Here is a 15,905-nt window from a genome sequence, read left to right as displayed (position 1 = left end):
TTTCAGATAATCAGGAACATGAGACCTAGAAGGGTGGCACAGCATGGGGACCGGTGGTCTGCAGGGCAGGGCTGCAGGGCTTCAGGGCTGACAGTCCAATCTGTGAGTCTATTGCTTTCGCTAACCCTCTGGCCACAGCCTGGGCTTAAGAGAGAAATCTGGGAAGAACTCAGATCCAGTGTCTGCTTATGGTGTCCTTCCTGTCCACTGGAATTTTAAGTTAATCTTAGCCTGGACTGACTTACTCAGTTTTCATAAATATGTTCTTCCCATGACTTTTTGCAAGGAAGAAAGACTCCTAGGCCCTTCCACCTTGTGTGTGTGTAATATGTGTGTATGCATGAATGCTATATGCTGTATGCATGTGTGTATGCATGTGCTTGTTATATGCTGTATGCATGTGTGTGCAATGTATATGTATGTGTGTGTTATATACTATGTGTGTAATGTATATATATGCATGTTATATGCTCTGTGTGTGTGTGTGTGTGTGTGTGTGTGTGTACATGTCCATTCCTATATCAAAAGCTGACATCCTCGTCTGTCACTCTCTACTTTATTATTTGAGACAGATTCTCTCAGGGGACTTGGAGTTCACTGGTTGGTTGGGCCGGCCAGCCAGTCAGTCCCCTGGATCCCCCTTTCGCCATTTTCCTGTACTCAGGTTCGTGCTGCCACAACCAGCCTGGGTTCTGGGAATCTCATGCTTGCATTAGAAACATTTTCCCCAAGGAGCTCTCTCCCCAGCCCCTCCCACCTCTAGTCAGGGAACAAGGCCCCGATGTCTCTATTCCTGTTGGCCCTCTTGTTCCTGGACATCTTTAATTACTTGCAAACTTGCCTTGCCAAGGCCCTCTCTTCCCTTTGCCTGACTTGTAGTAGCCCTTGAACTGGGCTCTCATCTCCTTTCAGCCGTGTCTGCCGTGAAGTCAGAGGTCGACTACAGCATCTCAGGGATTCAGGCACACATGGTCTGCTGCTGCTTGGGCGGTGGCCCTGGCTCAGTTGTCTCTGCAGTGAATGCTTCTCCACTGAAAGGCCAACCTGGCTGATCGCTCTCTTCTGTCTGCTCTGATCATGGGTCTCAGAGCAGCATGAGCCTCCCTCCCTCAGATCCTTTCTACCTACCATCTCCCATCCCCATCTTCCAAGGCTCCCCCCTCACTCCTACCTGCAGAAAAGCTCAACTGCTGTAGCTCCCAGAGGCCACTTACATCGCTGTCCCCGAGGGCCCCATGCAGTGTAACAGCTGGGCCTCTTCCCTACCTCAGAGCCCTGCTCTCTTTCTCACCCACACTCCATTAAGCTGACTGAATGATGGGGAATGGCTGTGGGAAAAAAGAACTTCTAGTCTTTTCTTGAGAACTGGAACGAGCAAGAACCCTCGCCTGCAGCACTGAAGCACGGAGCATGGTGACGTAAGACGACGCCAGCCCTGATCCAAGCTTCTGCCTGGAAGTGACAGCGATGCCAGCCTTGAACGCATCCAAGCAGATTAGACTGTTTCTCCAAATGTCGGTAGAGACCAAGTCCCAAAGAGGCCCAGCTGATCAGCTCTAGACACCAAGAAAAATGTGGACCGAGGCTAGGCACACACTCAGTGAGAAAGCTTGCCTCAAACATGCAGGGTGCTGGGTTCAGTACCCAGCACCAGAAAGTCAGAGTTAGCTGTAAAACATAAAGGACCCTGATTTATTAGTTGGCTGACTGTCTTCCTTGTTATAGACTTGCCCAACAGATTAGGCGTGCAGAAATGCCTCTCTGCGGTTTATCCCCACCGGAAGACGTCTCTCGTCTCTCTTCATATCTCTACGTGCCAGGAGGTGGCTTGAATGTGGGGAAATTAGGTCCGGAGCTCTGGATGTGAGGCTCTGGCTGGGAGGAGACCGGAGAAGAGTAAGAATCCCTTTGACGGAGAACGTCACCCTTAGGAATTGCTATGTCCAGCCACCCTTCTCCTTCTGGTAAAGAGGCTTGAGGACAGATGGTGGGCCAGATCCCTATGCAGCCAGAGAGATGGCGCCTGGTCCCAATCTTAATGAAGAGAGACAGAGGATCCTGAAGGTGTGGGCGTCCTTTATCTGAACCATGTGGGATTTTCACCATGGATGAATTGTTAGTCATGTGGGGCCGGGAAGAAATCGATGGATGTGATTGCTCAGGCTGACTGACCCCAGCAACAGCAGACAGACACTGCAGTGTAAATTACACAGGAGGGTCTCTCTCTATAGCTGGCTCTGAATTCATCATTCTCCTGCTTTAGCGTTCCCAGTGATAGAGTTAGAGGCATGTGCTACCACACCTGGTGCAAATCAGGATTATATATATAATATTAATATATAATATATATAATAAATGCTCCCCTGTACTCAAGTACTCAAGTCACTCAGAGCCGGGTGAGAGTCTCCCCAGCCTGGACCACAGGCAGCAGTCAGACTTCTGTTCCTGCTAGATTAATCTAGACAATTTCCCTCCACCTATTCCTCTCCCAAACTCTGCAATCTGGAAGCCCCACATAAGTGACGCTCGAGGTTTCAGAACTTCTTGTCCCAGGGGCTTCTGGTCTCCATTCATAGAAGGCAGTAGCTCTGCTCCCCACCCTACAGCTGCAATTCAGTGTGTCTGTAGCCATTGTCAGATGTACTCAGGTGATGGCAGGGGTGGGGGCATAAGATTGGCACCCGCTGGGACCCTCTGATCCACCATGCAGATAGTAAATCCTTTCTTATCACGTGACATGCTTTCAGAACCTAAACTGGTGGCTTGCATTATAATTAGAGTTAGAGATCAAGTTCAGAGTGAGGAAGGAGGAGCAGACTGTATATGTGGCTGGGATATAATGGGACCCACTTTGCTATGAAATGGTTTTAAGGCGTTGGCACAAGCGGGTTGTACTTGAAACTCGCATTTGCCGGCCAATCCATGAGCAGAGTCAGCAGTCTTTTAGCTGCAGGTGTCCTCTGAAGCTGGCACAAAACCACGGACCCGCTGGGGCCTGCTGGCCAGGAGGCATGAACTCCACGGCAGGGCCAGTGCAGTGTGACTACTATTCTATTCGTGGGAGCTGCGTTAAATCAAACTCTTGGCTTAGCAATTTATGGAGACTTTTATAGTCTTCATAAAAAAAACAAACAGATTTCAAAAATTCTAGCTCCTTGTCCCCAGATACCTTTGAAACTGGTCAAGAAGGTCCAGGGTTTAAAGCCTAGGTTTGTCAGGCTTGGTGGCAAAGGCTTTGTCTGGCTAAGCCACCTCTCTTACCCCTCTTGTCCTCACTCTTCTGTGTCTCCTTTCTGGCTCAACTTCTAAGTCTGCTGCCTACTGCCTGTGGTTCCGGTTAAACCCTCACTTCTTGAAAAGCTTTTCACGGTCATGCGTGGGAAGTGTTCTGGGGGGCTAGCAAATGGGGTCCCCCATGAACTCAGTCTCAGCTTGCAAACTGTATTTTGAGGGGCCGGATTTCAGAAGTCTGTGTCCTTATGATTTTATGAAATCCTTGTGATTTCCTTTTTTAATTAAAAATGGTTTATTTCTTTTTATCTATGTATTTCTGGGTGTCTGTGTGTTCACATATACACATACACATACATATACTACATATACATACATATACACATACACATCATATACATATACATACATATATGCATACACATCATATACATATACATACATACACATACACATACATATACTACATATACATATACACATACATACACAACATATACATATACACACATACATATACATATACATATATACATATACACATACACATATACATACACAACATACATATACATGCATATACACATACACACATACACACATATACACACACATACACACACATACACATACACATACATACATACATATATACATATACACATACACACATATACATATACATACACAACATACATATACATACATATACACATACATATACACACACATACACATACACATACATTCATACATATATATATACATATACACATACATACATATACATATACACATACACATACACATACATGTACACACATACACATACATATACACACATACACATACACATGCATATACTACATATATATACATACATACACATATACACATACATATACACATACATACACATCATATGCATACATACATACATATATATACACATACACATACACACATACATAACATATACATATACATACATAAATACATATACACATACACATACACACATATACATATACATATATGTACATGTGCCTAAGGTCGGAAGAGGGAATTGGATCCCCTGGAGCTGGAGTTATAGGAGGTGAGGCTCCTGGGAACAGAACTCTGTCCTCGGTAAGAGTAGCCTGTGCTTCTAACCGTCTGTCTCTCCAGCCACTGTGTGATCTTTCCAAAGCTATCTAGGCTTTCCCTCACCTACCCAATGGCCATAGACACAGTACCTCACATAGAATGAGAAGTGCTTGGGGTGGGGGGGGGGACCTCCTGGCATTTGATAAACTCTCAACCCATGTAAGCTATTCTCATTTAATTTGGTGTAGCCATCACCAGCTCAGAGCCATAAACCGCACGTTGGGGAACCCAAAGAGATTAATTACCGGAGGCAAAGAGGTTGGGGAACCAGAAATATCCATATGCAAACAGCGCCCGGTACCATGTGGCACGGACTGAGCCCGGGTGCTGTGTTGTAGAAAAGGGATGTGAGCCATCCCAGTGTGTCCTTTCTAATGTGCTCTGGGCCCAGGTTCTGCTGAGCCCTGCAGACAGCTGCTTTAAGGGAAAGTGCAGTTGTGTGTTGAAAGGATGGAATCTCTTAGCATTTTAATTATTTCCAGGAAACCGACAACCCGTGATTTAGAGAAAGGGCAGTAAGCAACTGTTGATGCTGAGACCAGCAGAAGCTTCTAGACTAGCTTCAGTCACAGCTCAGAAATAACCAAACCTGAAGAGACAGCGCCCGCCATTTCAAACGGCGGTGCTCAGGCTAGAGGACCAATCACATTGGTCCTAGCACAGCGACACTGGTATCCTGGGAATGGTTATTAATGGGTTCTTTTTTTTTTTTTCTTTTTTCTTTTTTTTCGAAGCTGGGGACCGAACCCAGGGCCTTGCGCTTGCTAGGCAAGCGCTCTACCACTGAGCTAAATCCCCAACCCCTATTAATGGGTTCTTTATTTCCTTAGGCTTCTTGGATCCTGTAGCAGTTAGAACCAATGTGCCAGGAATATTCAATGGGGAACTTAATTTTTTTCCATTAATTTATTTAGTTATTCACTTTATGTCCCTATCACACACACACACACACACACACCCATGCGGCTCCTCCTCCCACAACCCCTCCCCTTCACCTCTGAGAAGGGGGAGGACCCCTCCCCATCCTCCTGAACCAACCCACTGGTACCTCAAGTCACTGCAGGATTGGGCACATCCTCTCCCGCTGAGGACAGACCAGGCAGCCCAGTTAGAGAAACAGGATCCGCAGGCAGGCAACAGAGTCAGGGTAAACTCCTACTCCTGTTGTTGTGGGGCCTGCATGAAGACCAAGCTGCACATCTGCTACGTATGTGTGGGGAGCCTAGGTCCAGCCCTTGTATGCTCTTTGATTGGTGGTTCAGTTTCTGGGAGTCTCCAAGGGTCCAGGTTAGTTGACTCTGTTGGTCTTCTTGTGGAGTCCCTGTCTTCTCCGGGGTAACTTGTCTTTTTAACAAATGGTGCTGGGGTAACTGGAAACCACGAATGAAAGGGCGCAGTGTGGCCAGGCGCAGTGGCTCATGCCTGGCTACTTGGCATGATTTTGAGGCCAGCCTGGTCTGACAAATAGGTTTCAGGCCAACTGAATCACAGAGTAAGACCTTGTACCAACAAACAGAAATGGGAAACTTCCTTCTACACAATCCACACGGGTTATCTCAAAGGGAATGGAAGGGTTCAACACCAGAGAGGCAGAGGCAGGAAGATCATGAATTTGAAACCAGCTTGAGTCAAATGTCCAGAAGCAACAGGAAGCAACCAGCCAAACAAACACAAAGTACTTTAGGAGTAAATCTTCATGATCTTGGAGTAACCAATGATTTCTTAAGTATGACACTAGAAGCACAAATGACCCCTGTTCCCGAAAGGTAAATTGTGTTAAAAGGGCACCATCAAGAAATGACAAGATGGACCATGGAAGGAGAAGACTTAATGAAGAAAAACACTAGCTCACCGGTTGTGCATGCCCGAGGCCCACTGTACCTCCCCACAACCCTAAGAAGCCAGAAGTGGTTGTAGCATGTGTATGCCGGAACTCCTGCAGCAAGCTAGGAGACCGAGACAAGAAAATAGCCCAGAAACCCGTGAGCCAGCTACCCTGGAGCACACAGCACAGTAGTGAATGGAGAGATACTCGGCCTCAACACACCAATAAATACACTGTAATAATTTTTATTTTTTACTATTTATGTATGTTATATCCTGACCACAGTCTCCCCTACCTCCACTCCTCCTAGTCCCATGGCAACCTACCCCAGGTCCACATCTCCTCAGAGCTTCCCTTTAAAGAAAAAAAAAAAAAAAGAGCAGACTTCCCGGTGATGTCAACCAAACACGGCATAACAAATTACAGTAAAGGTCGGGGACAAACCCTCGTATTAAGTCCAGATGACACAACCCAGTAGGAGGAAAAGGGTCCCAAGCACAGGCAAAAGTGTCGTATACCCCACACTCCCACTGTTAGGAGCCCATAGAAACACCAAGCTATACCACCATAACACATGTGCAGAGGACCTAGCCCAGGCCCATACAGGGTCCGTGATTGTCTCTCCAGGCTCTGTGAGCCCCTTTGAGCCCCGAGTAGTTGATTCTATGGGTCCTGTCCTCATAGTGTCCTCTACTCCTCTGAGACCCAGAATCCTTCCTCCCTCTCTTCCCTGGCTTCACCTAGTGTTTGGTTGTGGGTTTCTGCATCTGGTCCCATAGGTTGACCACCGGGCTAGGGACCGATCTATGAGAATAGCAGACTATCATTAGGAACCATTCCCTCAGTTGTATTTGGTTATATTCTAGGTCTCTGGGCTGCCCAGCATCTGATTCCTGGCTATACATGATACATAAATATTTTAAACACTTATCTTTATCATTTCTTCATTACTTCCGTGTGCGTGTGTATGGCAGTGCAGATACCTCTGAGGTCAAAGGTGTGAGAGCCCTCTAGAGATGGAGTTACAGGGTCTGTGACCTGCCTCACTGCCCAAAGTGGGTGCTGGCAAGTCAAGTCTGGGTCCTCTGCAAAAGCCATCCATGTTCTCCTCCGTGGAGGGGTTAGAAACAACGGCTCTGTAAATGTTTTATAAATATACAGAGTGAGGAAAACTATTTGCACATACAAACTTGTACACAAGCATTCACAATAAGAGCCTTATTTATCACAGGCAAAAAGTGGAAATAATCAAATGCCTATCAACTGATAAATGGATAAGAATGTGATATATTTATACACTGGAGTACTATTAGCCTATAGAAATGGATAAACTATTGGTATAGAGTACAGCATGGCTATTCCCCTAAAGATAATGTTGAACATAAGAACCAAACATAAAGGCTACATGTCTTCATGTGTGCATATACATATATGTATATGCAGGTATGTGAGACTGAGTGTGAATGTGTGTGTGTGTGCGTGTGTGTGAATGAGTGTTTGTGTGAGTGTATGAATGCGTGTGACTGAGTGTGAGTGTGTGTGAGTGTGTGTGTGTGAGAGTGTGTGTGAATGAGTGTGTGTGTGAGTGTATGAATGTGTGTGAGTGAGTGTGAGTGTGTGTGAGTGTGTTTGAGTGCATGTGTGTGAGACTGAGTATATGAGTGTGAGTGTGTGTGAGTGTGTTTGAGTGCATGTGTGTGAGACTGAGTATATGAGTGTGAGTGAATGAGTGTGTGTGAGTATGTGTGAGCATGTGTGTGTGAGTGAGTGTGTGTGAGTGTGTGTGAGTGTGTGTGTGTGTGTGTCTATGTGTGTGTGTACCTGTGTGAACATGTCTGAGAGTCTCTCATAGACCCAGAGCTCAGAAATTAGGCTGGACTGGCTGGCCAGTGAGCCCCAAGGATCGTCTTGTCTTTTCCTCTCCAGAGCTAGCCTGGAGCTAGGGATCACAGGTGTGCACCCCCACATCCGGTATCTGTGAGGCTCTCGTCTTACAAGCCCGCCAACACCCCTGGCATAAAGGACTTTACTTTGTTTTTAAGTTTTATTTTGTCTTTACTTGTGTGTCTGTGTGTGGGTCTGCGTATATGAGTGCAGGTACCCTTAGAGGTCTGGGAGGGAGGGCGTAGGGGGGCATCAGATGCCCTCGGAGTTGGAGTTACCGGCAGTTGCTGGCCCCCTGACACGGGCACTGAGAGATGATCTCAGATTCTCGACATCGTCTGAAACTACTGAGCCATCACTCTCCAGCTGTCAGGGCTGCACGTTGAATGGTTCTCTGTGCCTAAAATAAGCAAGTTCACAAGTCAGAAATTTTGCGGGAAACTAAGGGAGGAGGAAGAGGAAGTGGCTGCTATGGAGTAAAGGGCTTCTTTTGGGGCTGTTGAAAATATCCTGAGACTAGGGAAAGGGTGGAGTACAGTCATGTGACTACCTAAAAATTCAACTTGCATTAATGGTAGGCAAAATATCTCAATAAAAAATAGCTACTAGTGACATTTCTCTGTGTGTACCTGCTATGTTTCTCTATGCTGTCCTCCGTTTCCTTCCTTCTGAGTTACTGTAAGCCAAGTGTCTCCATTCTGTACTTTACAGTTATTTTTAATATAGAACACACTAATTTTGTCCCTGTTACTCTTGATCTTGTTATTTTAGTTCCTTTTAATTTTCCTTTCCTTTATCTTTTCTTCTTTAGACTGGACCTTATGTATTCCAGGCTGGCCTTGAACTTCTGATCCTCTCACCATCTTCTGAGTCCTGGGATCCCAGGTGTGCACCAGCACACCGGCATCTGTGAGACTGGGGGCAGAGTCTAGGATTTGGAACTGCAAGGCAAGCACTCTACCAACTGTTTTAGTTCATCTCTAGTCTCTTAAGTATCACTGACCAGGCGCTATCAACACTCAGAAGACTTGTGGTCTTGTGGTTACATAGCATTCGTTAATCTGACAATATCAGAGACGCTGGCTAAACACTTCAAACAATCTTGTGATGCGCCTTTGATAATCTATCACCTGAAGTGTTCACCTGTCCAAGGCTTAATCTTCAACCCCTGAGGGTGATCGGCTCACAAGGACTCTGACCTAATCAACTGATTAGTCTGATGATCGATTCATGATGTCATGGATTTGTCAAGAGGTGGTAGAAACGTTTGGAGGTGGGGCAAGGCCTTCAGACCTGGCCTGTCCCAGACCTTTCCTTCTCTCTGGTTTTCTCTTTCTTTCTCTGCTTCCTGGCCACCACTAGGAGAGCAGCTGTGCTCTATGAAACCCCAAGGAAATAAATAAATCTTTAAAAAAGCGGGGGTGGGGGGGCTGGAGGATGGCTCAGTGGTTAAGAGCACTGACTGCTCTTCCAGAGTTCCTGAGTTCAAATCCCAGGAACCAAACGGTGGCCCACAAGCATCTGTAATGAGATCTGATGCCCTCTTCTGGTGTGTCTGAAGACAGCTACAGTGTACTTATAATAAATAAATAAATAAATCTTTTTTAAAAAAAGATTAAAAAAAAGAAATCCCAAGGAATCTGTTTGTCTTGGTAGTTTCTCCTGATTCTTGCTCATGACTCTAGCCTATTTCCTAGTATATCTTGAAATTTTACTGTAAATCTGTGTTTTCCCTCTGTCTCTGTCTGTCTCTCTTTCTCTTTATCTCTCTGTCTCTCTTTCCCTCTATCTGTCTCTCCATCTCTCTCCCTCTATCTCTTTCTCTCTCTCTCTTGCATATGTTTGTCTGTCTCTGTCTCTTTCTGTGTGTCTGTGTGTCTGTCTGTCTGCCTGTCTGTCTGTGTCTTTCTCTCTTCCAGTCAGTCTCTGGCTCTCTCTTTCTGTGCTCATGTGGTTACTGAGGCACACACATGGAGGCCAGAGGACAACTTGCAGAGTTCCTTTCTCTCCTTCCATCCTGTGGTCTCTGGGAAACAAATGCCAGTTGTCAGGATTGGTGGCAGCTGCCTTCACTCACTAAACCTTCATCTTACCACCTGTGTCGCCCACTCCTTACTTTCCTGTCTAGAGTGGGAAGTCTTGGGTCTGTGTAAGAATGACTGTCCCCTGGGTTGGGGATTTAGCTCAGTGGTAGAGCGCTTGCCTAGCAAGCGCAAGGCCCTGGGTTCGGTCCCCAGCTCCGGGAAAAAAAAAAAGAAAAGAAAAAAAAAAAAAAGAATGACTGTCTCAATGCATGCTTGACCTTGCAGCCCTCTCACCCCACCCAGCTCTATTTCAGCCCCAGCTCTTTGGTTCCAGTCTTCTTCTTGCCTGTAGGGTTTTCTCTCTTTAGTAAGCAGTCAATGACACTCATCATTTTTAACCTGTTAGCTCAGGCGCTTCTGGGAGGTATCTGAGTTTTGGGTCGGCCGTACTGCACGAACTGCCCATCTCTGGAAAATGAGAGTTCGCTCTGTGACGTGTAGTAAGGGGTCCATGAGAGGATAGGGAAGGATTCTTCTGTGTTGCTGATGGGAATCCAGCTGGTGAGTCCATTCCTGAGGGAATTTTACAATCGAAGGTGTGAATTTTTTTTTTTGCATGTCTTTTGTTTTCTGTAATTCTCATCTCTAGAGAGATGTGTCCTACCCAAACCACCATGGGCATGAGCAAAGTTTCAGCAGCCAGGGTGTGTGTGGCATTTCCTTAAGTTATGGACCAGCTGAGTTATTTTGAGCAGGGGTGGTGGGAAGATGAAGGAGGAAGTAGTATTAACTTGAGAAATAACAGACTTGAGAATTCTTCAGAAAATGAATAGTGGAATCCGGAGGTCAGAGCACTATGCCTGGCTGTTCCTAGTTACAAGGAATTTGGGGGTACAAAACAAGACGTTGTACATGAAACGGGGCAAATAAATACCATGGACTCTATCCGTCTGTCTATCCAGCCAACTGTAGGAAGGACAGATACCAGGCTCCACTGGTGTTCATTCTTAGTTGGTAGAATTGGTAAGGTGACTTTTATTTTTGTATACATTATGTACACTTGGAGTTCTAAGTTTAATTTCGGCAAAGCTGAATTGTTTCTCTAGGAAAAAAATAAATTAAAAAAGGAACAGTTGTTCAGGAAAGGCTACAGGTATGCGATAGCAGAAAGTGGGAACCAAGCCAGGTGTGGTGGTAGTCAGGCCAGCTGTGGTGGGAGCCAGGCCAGGTGTGGTGGGAGTCAGGCCAGCTGTGGTGGGAGCCAGGCCAGGTGTGGTGGGAGTCAGGCCAGCTGTGGTGGGAGTCAGGCCAGGTGTGGTGGGAGTCAGGCCAGCTGTGGTGGGAGTCAGGCCAGCTGTGGTGGGAGCCAGGCCAGCTGTGGTGGGAGTCAGGCCAGCTGTGGTGGGAGTCAGGCCAGGTGTGGTGGGAGTCAGGCCAGGTGTGGTGGGAGCCAGGCCAGGTGTAGCAAGGGCAGCCTTGAGGAATGAGAGCCAGGACAACCCAGGAGCCATTGAGAACTGACAGGGCAAAACCACTGCAGTATGTAGAACATTCTAGATGTTCTTGTCTGCTTGATATTCTCCTGGCTTTTAGTTTAGGATGAGTCTATATGGTGACTAATTTACTTGGAACATGCAGGCAGCAGGTGGAACCCTGCAGCTTGTACAGACAGAATACTGTCTGTGTGTGGATCTTGCTAGCAGCTAGGTCACTGTGTGGTGTGTGTGACTTCTTCCTGCTGCTTTTTAATTGGCTGATGATGGTCCTGGACCACCTTTGTACTGTCACCTTTGTAAGTGTCACAAAGCAGAGAGTCATCCTTCCTACAGGAAAATGCCTATGCTGTATTTATGACAGTTGAAACAGTGGCCTTGTTTTTGAGTTTAGCCACAATGACACAGGTACTGTGTGTTGGGAAGGTCAGAGAAAAGTGTTTTTTCCCCCAACTGGAGATTGTGCTGGTGTTGAAGGTTGCCATTTATTTAGTGGTCACCTGGAGTATTTTCTTCTAGTCCTGTCCCTAAGGCTCCGATAGGCTAAACGACTTGCTGAGACTGTCAACCTAGTGTTCACGGAATTACTGCTATCCTACTCTAGGCTGACCACCAATCCTGGTTTGCTTCCTTCTAGCATCTAAAATCCCGAATCCTGAGGGAATTGCTCAGTCATGAGCGATCCAGATGTCTGGTCCGGCTGCCTTCCCTCCTCTCCAGTCTGGATCTCATTGTAAGTAGAAGCTGCCTCAGCCCTCTCTCTTCTCTGAATGCCTTCCTCCCTCCCCTGCTCCCTGTGGCCACCTTTAGCCTCCAGGCCTCTTTCCACAGGGCTCTCAGGGGGTCTCAAGTCCACACATACATTCTGGCCAACATTGAGGCTAGGTATTTTCCTAGTGCCTAGAGCCACGAGGCACACATAATTAATACTAAAAGACTCCTGGTGGAATTAATGAGTGGGTAAATTATTAACATCACCTACAGCAGAAAGCATTTACACCGCCTCTTCTGAGTCAGGCGTGGTTAGGTGCTGTGGGAAATAACTGCATAACTAAGGAGAATAGTGAGTTACTCCCTCCACCTTTTGTGGCTCAACAGAGGTTAATGAGGGTTGCTGTATTCCGGATGTGGCAGCTGAAGGAGCAGTAGTGACACCCACAGAAGTGGCACCACCTTGTCATTCCTGTGACCTTCTCCTTCCATCTACCATCTGTTTAGTTAAGAAAGCTGAGGAAACACTCAGGGAAGCCTGTGTTATGGGCAAGGATCGTAACGGATTCACAGGAAGGACTGATAGGTTTGTGATCCAAGAGCGAGAACCCTCAGGCTATTTTCGTGGTTTCCAGTCTGTATAATTATCTTGTGAGAACTAGGTTGAGTGAAGATATTTAAACACTGGCACACCTTGCAGGAAATTTTGGATATTTAGCTCCATTTAACAGGATGGTGGTTGCAACACCCTGGTACTCTCTAAGGGTCCTCCTTCGAAACAAGGCCCTGGCTTCCTGATTTTTCTCTTGCTTGTGATGTTGAAGTTTCTAGTAGAAAAGGGGAATGGCTGTGATAAGCCTCAGGGATCAGTGCTTGTCCTATGTTTTTGAAGAATTGGGAACATGAATTTGAGGAACAGTAACTACCATGGCCTTAAGCGACCACTCTCCCCTATCAGTTGACATCATCTTGATTGGTCCCTTCTGCTGTCATTGTTCTTTCTACCGTTTAATGGGGACAGTTACTCAGGAAAGCTCATGCTACAGGTGAGGGAAAAGGAGGATCCAGAAGAAGGACCCTCGAGCTTGTGATCCAAAGCTGTGATTGTGTCACAGGACCTAGGTTTCCCTGTAGGCTAATTTTGTGTTTCATGAATTATGTCATTATATGGCAAAGATTAGGTTGACTTTTCCCAGTATACAGCAGCCCCACCGTAACTGTTACCTGGGCCAGCACCGAGAAGTGGGTCTTGCTTTTTCTACCTCACCTCTGCAAGCTTTGATTGTGTCTTAGAAATAGCCTGAACCAGTCCATCTCAACCTTCTGTAGCCGGCCGCCAGCAGCTCTTGCTTAGCACTGCTGCTCTACTTTGAACACTGCCCTGGATGTGTCTTTCCCTGTGTCAAGGGGTATAAACATAGCCAGGCAGTTTCTCTCCAAACCCTCTGCAGCTGACAGGTCTCTCCGTGTGGTCTCCACTAGATGCTTTGTCTTCATTCTGTGGTACACTACCCCATCACACCCCGATGATCTCGAATACACGTGAATCACCACTCGAGAGTTTCTATTATCCGAGGCTACAAAACGGATCACCCCCAAACCTACTCACTTAAGGACGTGCTTTAATCTGTGCTTCTGCGGAATGGGAACCCCGAGGCAGCTTAGCAGATGTTTCTGGCCTCACGGTCTTCATGAGGCGGCATCAAGATGCTGGTAGGGCGGAGTCATCTGAGGCTTCACTGAGATGAGGGGTCTACTTCAAAGACACACACCACCAATGGGCCTGCTGAGTGTTTGTTTGAATATGAAATGTCCACTGCGAACTTATGGTTTGAATACTTAATCCTCAGATGACTACCCTATTTAGAGGGGAGTTATAAAAATGTTAGGAGGTGAGACTTAGATAAAGAAAGTTGATTACTGGGGGCAGGTCCTCGGGACATATTACCCCTGGCCCTTTTCCGTTGTGCTATCCCCCTCGTGTCTGCTATGATGTGAACAGTTCCTGCCATGCTCTCCCACCACCACAGAGCTCTGTCAAGTGCATGGGCCCAAGTGACCATGGACTGAACCTTTTGAAACCAGGAAGCCAAATGAATCTTGCCTCCTGTAACTTGATTTTTTTTTTTTTTTTGGTCACAGGGAGGACAAGCCTGACTAATATAGCAAGTTAAAGCTACTCTTGGGAGCTTCATCTCATAGACACTGAACTCCTCTCTTCGTGGGCATATAGTAGGGTGTCTTGAGGACATGAAGGTTGAATTCCTTCTGATCAAAAGACCCAAGAGAGCCAGATGGAAGATACTATCCTGTGTGCGCAGATTAGAAGTTGATGTTGAGTGTCTTCTTCAGTCATTTTCTACCTCTCTCATATGACAGAGTATCTCACTGAACCTCGTTTTGGCTAACTTGATGGGTCAGTGAGCTCCAGGGAACCTCCTGTCTCTACTTCTCCAGAACTGGGGTAGTAAGGCCCTCACCCCAGTGCCTGGCTCTGCATGGGTGCCAGGAATCCGCACTCAGGTTTTCATGCTTGTTTGGTAAACACATTGTTAAATGAGCCATCTGTGACCCATTTAATAATGCAACCCCAGCAAGTATAAGGGTGCAAACAGCAGGAGACAGGGATTTCTGGGGCTCTGTCGGGGGTAGTGCCTACACCCACCTCTCCTGGGATGCTCTTTCTGCACAGACAATAAGTTACTCTTACATTTCTCTCATAGTTCTGCTTTTGTGCTCCTTACCACAGGGGCCTTTATGCCTGCCTCTGATAAAATAGCCCTGCCCTCAAGGCACTCGTACCTGGCTGCACTTTTCTTCATAGCCCATATACACCTGGGTTATCAAGTATTTCATTGTTTATTTTCTGTCTCCTTCCAGGAGAGTAAATTCCCAGCATCTGGGCACGTGCCTGCTGCACAGAAGATGATCTGGCATTTTCTAAGTGATGCCTAACTCAGGTTCATCAAAAACTCATCAAATGGATGCATGGTACCTCCTCTGGCATGCCTCATTCAGCCCAGCAAGAACTCAGAGTGTCAAGACAGTTGATCAGCGCCAAGGTTGACTGTGGTCGTGATGTTGAGCTTGTCAAAATGTTGTGCTTGTCAAAATGGATGAAAATCACTGTGCGTTGCCTCTCAAAGGAATGGGGAGCTTGCTCTGCCTTCTTGAGGCTGAACCACTCAAACCATTTGTCTAGAATTCTCCTGCACAAGAAATCTATCTCCTCTCTTTGACCTAAGTGTCTGTATCAGTGTGAGCTCCTGGGTGTTACTTTAGACTTTGGCTTAAAATCCAAACCTACTAAATAAAGCCCTCAGATTCTTCTAGTTTCAACCATCGGGGGTGCTTGGCCCTGGTGTGTGTACACGCTGAGCACCGCATTGCTCTCTGTCATTGCAAGATACTCCAGCGCCATTTTATCCCAGTCCTAGTGTCTCTAAGGAACACTGGAGCCCTAGTCCATCACCAACATCTATAAATGTGCTTCTAATTCTCCCACTTCTCACGAGCCCTCAGGAACTGCCCCTGCAGCTCATCACCTCTTCCTGAGAGCCTGACTGCCCACTGTACTGTCCTACCTCCATG

General features: G+C 46.5%; 1 long non-coding RNA gene across 1 annotated transcript; it reads left to right on the top strand.

The window, feature by feature from the left end:
* Positions 1 to 10,930: 10,930 nt before the first annotated feature.
* Positions 10,931 to 15,653, top strand: LOC147999873 (uncharacterized). The gene is made up of 3 exons (XR_015643140.1): positions 10,931 to 11,133; positions 12,241 to 12,336; positions 15,195 to 15,653. It is a non-coding gene; the product is annotated as an uncharacterized LOC147999873 (long non-coding RNA).
* Positions 15,654 to 15,905: the final 252 nt, after the last annotated feature.

The sequence above is a fragment of the Rattus norvegicus genome, chromosome 18 (genome assembly GCF_021556685.1).
Source record: "Rattus norvegicus strain SHRSP/BbbUtx chromosome 18, alternate assembly SHRSP_T2T, whole genome shotgun sequence".
NCBI classification, from domain to species: domain Eukaryota; kingdom Metazoa; phylum Chordata; class Mammalia; order Rodentia; family Muridae; genus Rattus; species Rattus norvegicus.
Note: the sequence above shows the minus strand (reverse complement) of the source record. Positions and strands in the feature narration are given on the sequence as shown.